Below are 10,696 nucleotides of genomic sequence, written 5' to 3'. Positions count from 1 at the left end.
GGGAAGGAGGGAGCGGCGCAGCGCTGGGACCGTGCGCTGGGCTTCGCTTGGCGCAGCGTCGCCGCGGCGCGATGGAAGGGTTAAACGCTTTGGCAGAACCCCCTCGTTAAGTGATAGTTTTAGGATAATTGCTGTTGGACGCAGCCCGGCTCCTCGTGCCGTGCTCTCCGCTCTGCCTCGTTCGCACGGGCTGGATGCGCTTTATGGAAAGGGCGGTGTACGCTGATGCGATTCTGGCGGCCTTTCTGGTAGGCACTGTCTGCGTTAGATCTGTAATCAGCTGCTGCCATCTCAAAGCCGATCCGCAGCCTAATGCTTGAGCTTCCTTACTGTGCACAATAGTTGTGCCATCCTTTCTTCTGTGTAGTGACACCTCTATGGAAAAGTAGACTTTGTTTCCAACGCCGTGTTTATTTTGTGTTCAGTTTAATAGCCCAGCCCTAAGCTTTCCCATTGCTCACACAGAGCGCCAGGGGACAAGTACTGCTAAAAAAGAAACAAGGAAAAAAAGGAGCTTGGAAACCAATTGTTAAGGCGTTTCAGGAAAAGGTGTATTGCCTGAAATAGTGTTAAATGCTTTGGAACGAATTCCATCCAAGATGTCTTTCGTGCTTTTTTTCCTATTTCAAACTTTCTTTCTTTATTTCTGCATAGTAAATTACAGAAGAACCAGGAAACCAGGGTACTGCTCCTTGGCGTGAATATTCACGTTAGTCTCAATGTTCATCTGCATGTATCAGAGAGAAGATACAGGTTACTGTGGTGATGAGAATCACAATTACTGATTATTTTTGCTCAGATCATGCTAGGGTTCTGGTGGTTGTTGCGCTGTTGGGATTTTTATTTATATATCCATTCATTCTTTTTGCAACACAGTGCTTAGGTGCTCATTAAAATGATTGAGGAGGAAAAAGGAGAGAGATGAAGGGTGCAGAAGGTTTCTGTACTGTTTCCTTTAAGATTTAGCAATGGTTCTGTGGGGAGGAAGAGGAAAGCGTTATTTTCTCATGTAAGCGCAGGATGTATTGTTGCTGCAATGCAATGGCATGTTTGTAGAAAAGGAGTTGCTGTTACTCATCCTTTCATTTCCAAGTCAAAATGGAATCTAAAAATAGGAGTGGAATAGTGGTGAATGCAACTGAAGGCGGTTCTTTATGTCACATCTTTACTGCCTTTGACTGTTGACTAATTGGCTTACAGAATTATGGTTCAGACACAGTGAATGAGCTAAGTGTGTCTGACAGGTGGGTGCCAGCGAGTTCTGCAGGAGGTGGTGAAGGTGCTGGAGTTGTGGTCAGGTAGGCTGGGGTTGGCTGGAGTCACCTGCTGGGTCTGGCTCAATGTTACTGAAAGTCCAAAGTGCAGATCAATACGGCTGCTATTTAGTGATGCCCTGGGTGTCCCTGAGAACGTGTTGTGCTTGGAAGGGGGAGGGCTGGCCTATTTATTTATATTTCTGCTTACAAGATAAATTATATTGTCTAGGCATCAATAGCATGTCTTTTACTGGCCATCAGATGGATTTAATCTTAATTACTTTGCACTCATAAGTAAGCAGGACTTTATTAGGGGATCTCTTGAGTGTTATGGCTGTGTACAGTTGGGTTTAATTGAAGCATCAGTCTGACAGCAGTAGAGGCTTGCCAGTGCATTTTGCCATGAGCAAATGTCTGTGGCTGTAGGTGGGCATTTCCTCAGGTAATGAAGGTTAGGTTTTTACTCGTATGCTTAGAGTATGTGCAAGCTGACGCTGATACTTGGGCAAGATGAAGAAGAGATTGCTTCCTCTTGGTGCTTTGTGTTGTATGAGTACAATCCACCTGGCCTGGATTCTCATTTTCTGCAATGAACACGTCTCATCTCAAACAAGGACTGGAAGTCAAGCGTTCATACTGAGAAGATGGTTTTTGTAGCTTCTAGTTTTTAGAAAGACTTCAATAAATACTGTTTCACTGATGTTCATTTAGTAAGTCCACAGCTATTATATTTATTTTCCTTATGTGATGTTCCAAACAAGAGTGTTCTGCTACTGTCATGCTGTCATTTCTCTGATGTAGGTTGCCATTGTAATAGGAGAACTGAAATATGAGTGATAAAACAGCATTTGGTTTTTAGAGGTAATGCTTTACAAATGTTTTGCAATATATAACTATTTGACTTTAATATTTTGGTTTATATCCCTGGCTAATCTGTTCTCGCGGAACGCAGGATGGCTGAAAGTCTTTCTGGTTTTTTTTGCACTGGGTACTATGTAGGAGAGCCTCAGCTTTCTGGGGACAGTGGTATCAAGATGACCCTGTCTTAGATCATCAGTCTAAATATTGCTGATTTTTAATGATTTTGCAAAGAGTTACTGGGTACCTACATCTTGTCTTGGGTCTTTTTATACCTTTAGTTCGAGAGAACGCTGGTAACTAGTTTGTACAGCTCAGCATTGCCTACCTGCCTTCTGTTCCATCCATCAAAGCTCAGACTTCTCGGTTTTGAGATACTGAAGAACTTGATGTGCTGTTTTCTGAAGTGTGAAAGGTATTTTGAATAAGTTGTTCATTTGAATTAAATAAAGAGTTTTTATAGTTCAGGCATCCCTCTTAATCTGCTGGTCTCTTTTTTTTTTGTTTAATTTAATTTTAGATCCTGCTCCCCCCATTATTTCATGAAAAAAGGAGAGGTGGGATGTGCTTTACTTCTAAGGAAACTGCATCACCTCAAAAATAGCTGAAACTACCAAAAGTGGAGTGACAATCTAGGCTATTCTAAATCACTGATCAAGGCTACTCAGATGCATAGTAAAAGTCCACGTACTAATGATAAGCATGCCATTGATTGTTTTTCTAATTCTTGTGCAATTTACTACACCATTAAAGAGAGGACAAATAATACATTCAGCCGTAACCATAGCTCTTTGGGAACACCCTTCTTAAAAGCTTGTCTGTATATTGATGTGCGTTTGTGTGAACTTCCCTGATTCAAATACCACTAATGTACCTCTGGAGAACCTGTGAATATCATTGTTTTATAAGACGTATAGTAAGGAAAATTAGCATTTAGCATAGGGGTAAGAGTAATATGTCTCCAAAACACATTATCAGTTACTTCGATGTGCTTTTAAAAAATAAAGTGTGTAGATACTTTTGGATGTGATGTTTTCTAGTGTTCACTTACTGATTGAGTTTCCTACTTACAACCCAGTTTAAAGCATGAACTCTCCACTTCATCCCATACATTATAAAACACACAGTGGCTTTTTAAGAGGAAAAACAATTTCTATCTACTAAGACTAAACTAGGAAAAACACTTGGGTAGAGTCAGCTAGACTCCAAAGTTTTAATTTATAAAAGCACTTGTTTCTTTTTGAAAGCAAGATTCAAACAAATTTTAATTAGTATAAGTACAGGTTGTTAGGAAATTCACGTAAACTGGGCGGTTTTAGGGAAACATCAACAGTTCTGAGCATTAGTCTTCCTGTAATTGTGATAGAAAGATGCTGGCCTTGGAGAAAATGCCCATAAGTGTGTGGTAAGCTGGTGTGTCATAAGGAGCTCTGCTCTGACAGATGTCAATAGGTCACGGAGCACTGTGTCATGATGAAATAGGCTGTGAGCCCTTTGAAAATTTCAGCATCAAAAATGACTCCATTGTTGTTTGTCTCCCGTGTTAGGCTTTGCTATGAGCGTTAATATATTCTTGAAGCTTTATTCCCGTTAACTGTGTTTCAGTTAATGCTGTTAATTCGATCCGGGGTGCGTGGGGGGAACAGATTACCTCACTGTGAGCAACGATAAGTCATGCACGCCACTCACAGAGCTTCGTTCCTGTGGAATGCTTCTGCTCGGAGCAGTATGATGCACGGTGATTTCAGTCACCCTCAACTTCAGAGGCTTCTGGAATTTTGGGAAGTGCTCCTCCTGCAACGTTAGATGAAATACAGCTTTTTGTGAGCACCATGAAACTGAAACAGTTTTGTCCTCTTCTTACTGCTTCTCCTGTTGTTACATAGATGCCATTCTGAGCTCTTGGAGGGGTGGCTGAATACAACCACAAAGCTCTTGTAGAGACCCTGGGATGTAAGAGCTTGCAAACTAAAATTGCAGTAGTTCTTCCAAGCAAATGAAACTAAAACAACTCGGTTGGGCGGTGCTCTGGGTTTTGTCAGAGAACTTGCACAGTAATACGTTCTGTTTGCTCTGTCTCTAAAGACGGCAGCGTGCGAGTCTCCTGTTTTATGTACTGAAGGTTTGTGTGCGGCCTTTGAATAGTGTAGAAATATTCAGGAGGAACATATGGTAATCTCATCTTTGCATTTAGTGGCATGCGGCATGCATCCCAAATAACTTAAATGGCATGTCAGGTACTTAGCTTTTAGTCGGCTCTCAATCCTAGGGTGCCTTTTGGTGTAGATAGGTATACACAGAGACGTACCTATGTATAGGCAGGTGCTGAGAGAGATTGGTGTCTGAGAGCACTGTAGTTCATTTGCACTACACCCGAATCTGGAGCTCTACGTACCTCCAGATGTACACATGTCTGTACGTATTTGTACATATGTCTCTGTATCTTTCTGCATACATGTGATTGCTGTAGAAACAATTTCTAGTTTTGAGGTGTACGCAATTTAACTTAAAACTGTGATATGGTCAGGGTATTTTTCCTGTGTGGAATTATTGCTAAAAAGAAGTTAGCAGCTCTGCAGCCAAGGAAAGGTTAATCTGAATATCTGCTTATCTAACATGTCTGCATTTGTTAATAGAAAGTGTGACAAAATCCAAAGCTTGTAAAATTAATCTTAAAGCCATTAATCTGTAATAAATAGGAGTTATGTTTGATTTTCATCACTGTTACTATGTAAAATGTGTGGATTTTGTGCTGAAGGAACTTGTGGTGCTGCAGTTGTACTGTAATACATTTAGTATGTAGGAAGCTTTGGCCCAGGGAGAATAGCAATGCATTCGTTAGTGCTGGGAGTAGAACTGAAATCAGACGATAGATGACAATTTTCTTCTTGATTTTATGAAACGCTTTGTTTAGGGAGAAACATCAATATGAAAGGTCAGTTGTGGAACTGAGTAGAGCACAAATTAACTGGGCAGAGTGAAAGCTCTTGGTGCTTTTGGGAAGTGCAGGATTTTCCTTAAGTGAAGCGTGGATGTGCAGTTCTAGTTCTGATAAATGGTATGGGGATGTTGCAAAGAGACTAAGCTCCTGGTTTTCCTGATTCATCTGGTCAAAAACTTGGTGATATAAACTTATCTCATGAACAAATGTCAAATTTGGTCAAAATATATTCCCCAAAGGAGTGCACGCTGATCCAGCTCTGGGGGTTTGGATCCAGAACTGGGAGTCATGGGGTGTGGCTGCACTGTAGGGTTACTGTCTGAAATCCTGCACCTTCCAGGCATGATGTTCTGCTCTGGCTGTGTGCCACCGAGACACTACAAGGGTTAATGAGAAGCTCGGCTAGGGAAGCAAGTTCCTCAAAAGATGAGGAGGAAGAGAGGGCAGTGAAGTCTATTGGACATCATCAGGACCATTGTTCTGGGTTGGGAGCCATTGTTTTAAAGTATCTTTGAATAATGATACCAGAATGATTAAGTCAGGTGATAACTTGCGTAGGAAAGTTACAGCTTGTATCTTAGAGAGCCTCTTCTAGCTTCCCATCTGCCATCAGGTTTAGCTGTCTTAGGAGTCACATTCTAAAAAAGATAATGTAGAAAAAAATCCCGGAGGATACTAAGTAAGTAGAGGTATAAATGGATGACCTAGTTTGGTTGACCTATTTTTTTCTTTGTCTTGCTACAAACAGATATTTTCGTTTCTTGAAAAGTTGATAATCAATTTGTGGGAATGCCTATAAGCAATGTTGCTCTAACAGAATTGTCTTAAGAAAGAAAAGTTTGGAACAATTGACTTAGCAGCTTAAAAAACAAATAAAAGGTAGCAAGCTGATATAGCTACTAACCCCAATGAGGAAAACAGCTAATATAAGAGGACTGAAGCTATGAAGGATGTTTTCTCTTGGACTAAGAGGGCCGTGAGATCAAAAGAGCAAAAGCAAATAAAGATAAGTTTCATTCATTAGGATTTCTAGAAGGAAGCATCAGCAATTCCGAAGGAAATTTTGCCGTTATGCTTCTGACAGTTAATTGTCCTATTTATTTTACTTCTGAACTCCCTTAATCTAGTAAAAACAATTGAGTTGACTAGCATTATTAATGTGCCATGGGCAACTAAATCAGTAGACTGCAAGTAGTAAGTGCTGTATGGATTAGTTGTCTTGTTCAATTTTTAGGTCACTATCACAGACTTCCTAACACAGTTGTGAAGTGATCATAAGCTTATCCATGTTATTTATATTCCTCTCTCTTTTAGGGGAAGGGCTATTCACTTACTTTTGTGTGTGTTGGAGAGCAGGCCTTGATTCTTAAGCATTACTGAAATATATTAGTTTTAAGTGAGTAGTCTCAGTTATCGGTTTCGGTGTCTAAAGTAATGGACTGGAAAGCGTCAGTCTCCTGAGGGGTAATTAACTTAGTTAAAGCCATACTGCTTTAAAGAACATATGCACTGCTTTCATCTCTTATTTAGTTACAATTCTGAACTTGTAAATTTTAAATAAACTTGTCTTTCATTAACTTCCTTCTTATGTAGCCGTGTAAGTTCTGGCTGGTTTTGTTTATTTTTCTGAGGTCAGTGTTCACTGGTGTCCTCTTCAACAGTTTTGCATCTTGCTGCATTTGTGTAGTGAGTCTGTCTTATTGCCTTGTCATTCTTACTGGCTCGTGTGGATGACATCTGCTTTTTGTTTTTATCTAAAAACACACAGATGTTTTGTACCCTTTGTGATCGCAGGAAGAGCAGCTTCTGCATGGATCAGTGAGATTAAGAGCAGCTCTTGTTTTGGTTCTGGAGAGGTATTGACTGTCTTTCAGTTGTGCAGCAGGGCTACAGCAGGAACGAGTGGCTGAGACTTCTTATTTTAGACAAAGGTAAGCAGGGAGAGTCAATGGGAGGCTGAAAAAAAGGCATGGCATGCAGTTGACATGGCCTGCTCTTCATGCTTTTGTTGAGGATGGGCAGTTAGCAATGATATCAGAGATGTGCTATGTATCTTATCAGCTGTTGGGTGAATAGTAGGGATGAGAAGTCAATTCCTTCTGCTGAGCTGGAGAGCTGCAGCTGTGGGTTCTGGTCCATGCAGGTTTGGCTGCTCTTCGGAGCCCAGTGGGCATGTTTCCAAGCTGCTCACCACCTCTGAGAGTTTTGGGGGTTTGGTCCGGAATTGTGAACTTCTTCCATTGTTTGATTTCTTTTTTTAATAGCTGTTGCCTTTCATTTACGTTAGTATGGCATAATGCTTACCAGATACTTCCTCTGACAGTACGTGATAGACGCAGGTGTCTGGGACCCCATTTCAGAGGATGTTGTATGGCTTTCCTATCCATAAGTGCTTAGGGGACTTTGTGTATATTATGCATCATGCTGAAATGACGGATTGCTGTCGGAGCTGCGCAGCTCCTGAGAAGCATGAGTGCTCTTCCACTCTGTCTTAAACGTTTCACTTCTTGTTGGACTGTATTTGACCCTCTAATGCATAACCCTGTGATGGAACAGCGTCTTCCCCAAGGCACTCGGCATCCTGGTAGCACGTACGACACTTGCATGTAGCATCCTCCTTGTACAGATGTTCTTCTTAGGTTTATTGCCCACTATTTGCACAGCCTTACTGAACAGAATGGAATAATTAATATAATAAGCTCAACAAACAAACCCGAGTGATAGGCACGGAGTGCTGCACTTAGATGGTGGGTGTTTGGGGTTTGTAAGGTGTTGACGGGCTGCCATGGTGGGAGATATATTAGAGTTTGCATCTCTGCAGTGCTCAGCTTCTTTTTACTGCCTTTCCACATGTAGAAAAAGTCTTATTTTCTACTTCAATCTTTGCCTTCCTGTGTAGAAAACAGGATTGCGAGTTGTAGCTTTGCTTTCGTTAGTAGGTGCTGCCTCTCATATATTCTGATCACTTTAGCATATAGGTAATTGTTAATTGAAATGAATGCAGCTATCCAGAAAGAGTACTCAGGGGGTTCATTTAGCTCAAAATAAAGCTGGAAAATGAAAACCTATTCTGGAGGGAAGGATGTATGTAGGTTAGCTAATCTGCTTCAAGAACCTGGGAATTCCTGCAGAAATGAATTCATTATTAGTTGCCTGTAGGGCAGCACCCCTATTGCACAAACTGCGAAAGGAAGGAAATAATCTCTTAGATACCATGAGCCTCCCCAGATCACTAAGTTTCTTGTTCACGTTTTCTTCAAGACTTCCATTTTTAGCAGTGTAATGCACAAAGGTACGTTGTTGTTTTTTTTTAAAATGGCCAAACTAAGATGTAAAACTAATTTTGTTTCCTGTGAGGTAGCATCAACATAACTTTGTGTTAGTAATGGTAATGGAGAAAAATGACTGATTTTAGGCATGTGGAAGGATCTTGTAAAGTACTTCAGGCACTCACTGGATTTGATTGTTAGTGAAGAAATGCTTTATTTTTTTATGGACATTTCATTCTTCTGTCCCTTCCACTTCATGAAGTGTAGGCCAAGAAGGGGAAATGTTACTTATTTTGCTTTCTTTAACAGATTTTTGCTATGAAAATCAAACATCAAGGCTTTGCGCTTAAACTGTTGGACACCAGTGTGTTTTTCAAACTCAGTGCTCAGTGTCAGTTGTCCTTAAGCCGGCCGTCAGGCCTCACGGTCACTCATAAATCTGCGTTCTCAATGTTTTTGTATTTTCCTTTACAAATGGAAGAAGTTTTTCAAAGGCTGTTCCACAGAACTGCTGCAGGAATGATCATAGAAGTGCCCTACTATTCTGTAGAAATGTTGCAGCAGTTGCTTCTTAAACTGGTGCCAGATACTTTTTAAACATTTTCATTAAGACGATGAAATTTAACCTTTAAATTATCTTTTTCTTAAAAAAAAATTAATTGCAGTGAAAATGCAGCCTGCAAGTTGCTTAGAACTTCAACTTACTACTTTTCTTGATCTGAAGAGAGCAGGTAGAAACCTGAATACATCAAACTAAGGCAGAGGGAAGCCTAGCTGTATTTTTATTTATTTTACAAATTACACGAATCTGTAGCCTGTAAATAAATGATTTGAATTGAGAGACCATTAACACTGTCGTTTATAGACTGCTGTTTCCTAAAGGGGAATATTTAATGCTAAAATGCTTGCGAGTTCCAGTACAGAATGCCCTGAACAAGAGCTTAGCTCTGGCCATGTCTATACAGTATTAAACACGATGGTACTTTTGGTGCAAAGCTATAGCAACACATCTTTCTGGCACAGCACTTAAAAAAGCACTGCACTGTTTAAATGGGTGATTGTGTGAAAATGAAGCCAGCATCCTGTTTGTACAGTCTTATAGCATACATAATAGGCTTCCCTTCCTGTATTCATAGAAAAAATGTTCCGTGTCTGGTAAGGTAAGGCAGTGTGGCCATCCAGTGAAAAACGTGTGTGCATATTAAAAAAAAAAAAAAACAACGTCAGTGATTATTTTATTTTTAGCTTTTTGGGATGAAGATAACTTCCAGACATTAAATGTACATCAGGCCAGGATGTGCTTAGAATTGAGGAAAAATAGTAGGCAAGTGAAAAGAGAATTAAGCCGAGAATGTAACTAAGTGGTGAACTGATGTATTTCAGAGATACTGAGGGTACCCTGGAGTTAAATAGGAGCGTGGGTTGAGTCTGGTGGGAGGATCTTGTAGGGCACGTCGGGGAATCACTGGAGCTAGTTTTAGGAAGGAGATGCAGAAGTGAGTTCCTCCTATTCTTGCATTTCATTGCTGAATCCTTTGGATGTTGGGGGGTCACTGAAGTACTTGCTGCTTTAAAATCTCCAGAACTCGGCCCTGAAGTCATGAGTTCCTTAGATCTTGCTGGTTGTGTGGATTTTCCAGCTGCTGTTCCTTGTAGCCTGTTCCAAGAGAAGTGACAGTCATGGAATAGACAATATTTACTTTAAAGATTTCTATGATTTTTTTTCCCTTTCCCTATTAACATAACAGATTCCTGCTAGTGTGGTTCTGGAATTTAATGTTGACAGGCAGCAACTGAAAACATGAAATGCTCTCTTCATAGGAATTCATCTCACCGCTTTTATGTGCTCGTACTGAAGATTTGTTTGGAGAGATCACAACTCTTCACTTCCTGTGTTAGGTCAGCTTAATGTGTATGCGAATGTCATACTGAGTGGAAAGTATATCAAACCTTTAAACTCGTGAACTGGGCCTGAGAATGCCTCCAGAAGAAACCGTGTTGGGGAACGTTGCTTGTGCAAGGTATAATGTGTCCTACGAAAATCTCCCCCGGCATTTGCAAGCTACAAGAAACGCGTGCGCTTGTGGGCTTCCTTCTGCGTTCATCTGTTGCTGTCTCTTGATTTGTCTTGAAGTTGTTGGATCTATCTTCTGAGCACTGCACAAACACGGTACCCTTTAGGAATTCTACATTTGTCAGCTAGTAGTTGAATCATCCCCTCCGAGTGCGTAGTTTTCCACTGGGCTTAGTGCTTGTTTCAGATCTTATGCAAATCATAACGTGCGTATTTGATTGAGCACATATCAACAGCAATCCGTCTTGGATGTTTTATTTCCAGTCTGCTTCTGAATGCTTCTTTTTTCCCTTTCCCT

Source organism: Numida meleagris, chromosome 1, assembly GCF_002078875.1.
Source record: "Numida meleagris isolate 19003 breed g44 Domestic line chromosome 1, NumMel1.0, whole genome shotgun sequence".
Classification (NCBI taxonomy): domain Eukaryota; kingdom Metazoa; phylum Chordata; class Aves; order Galliformes; family Numididae; genus Numida; species Numida meleagris.
The sequence above is the reverse complement of the archived record's forward strand: the minus strand, read 5'-3'. Positions refer to the sequence as shown.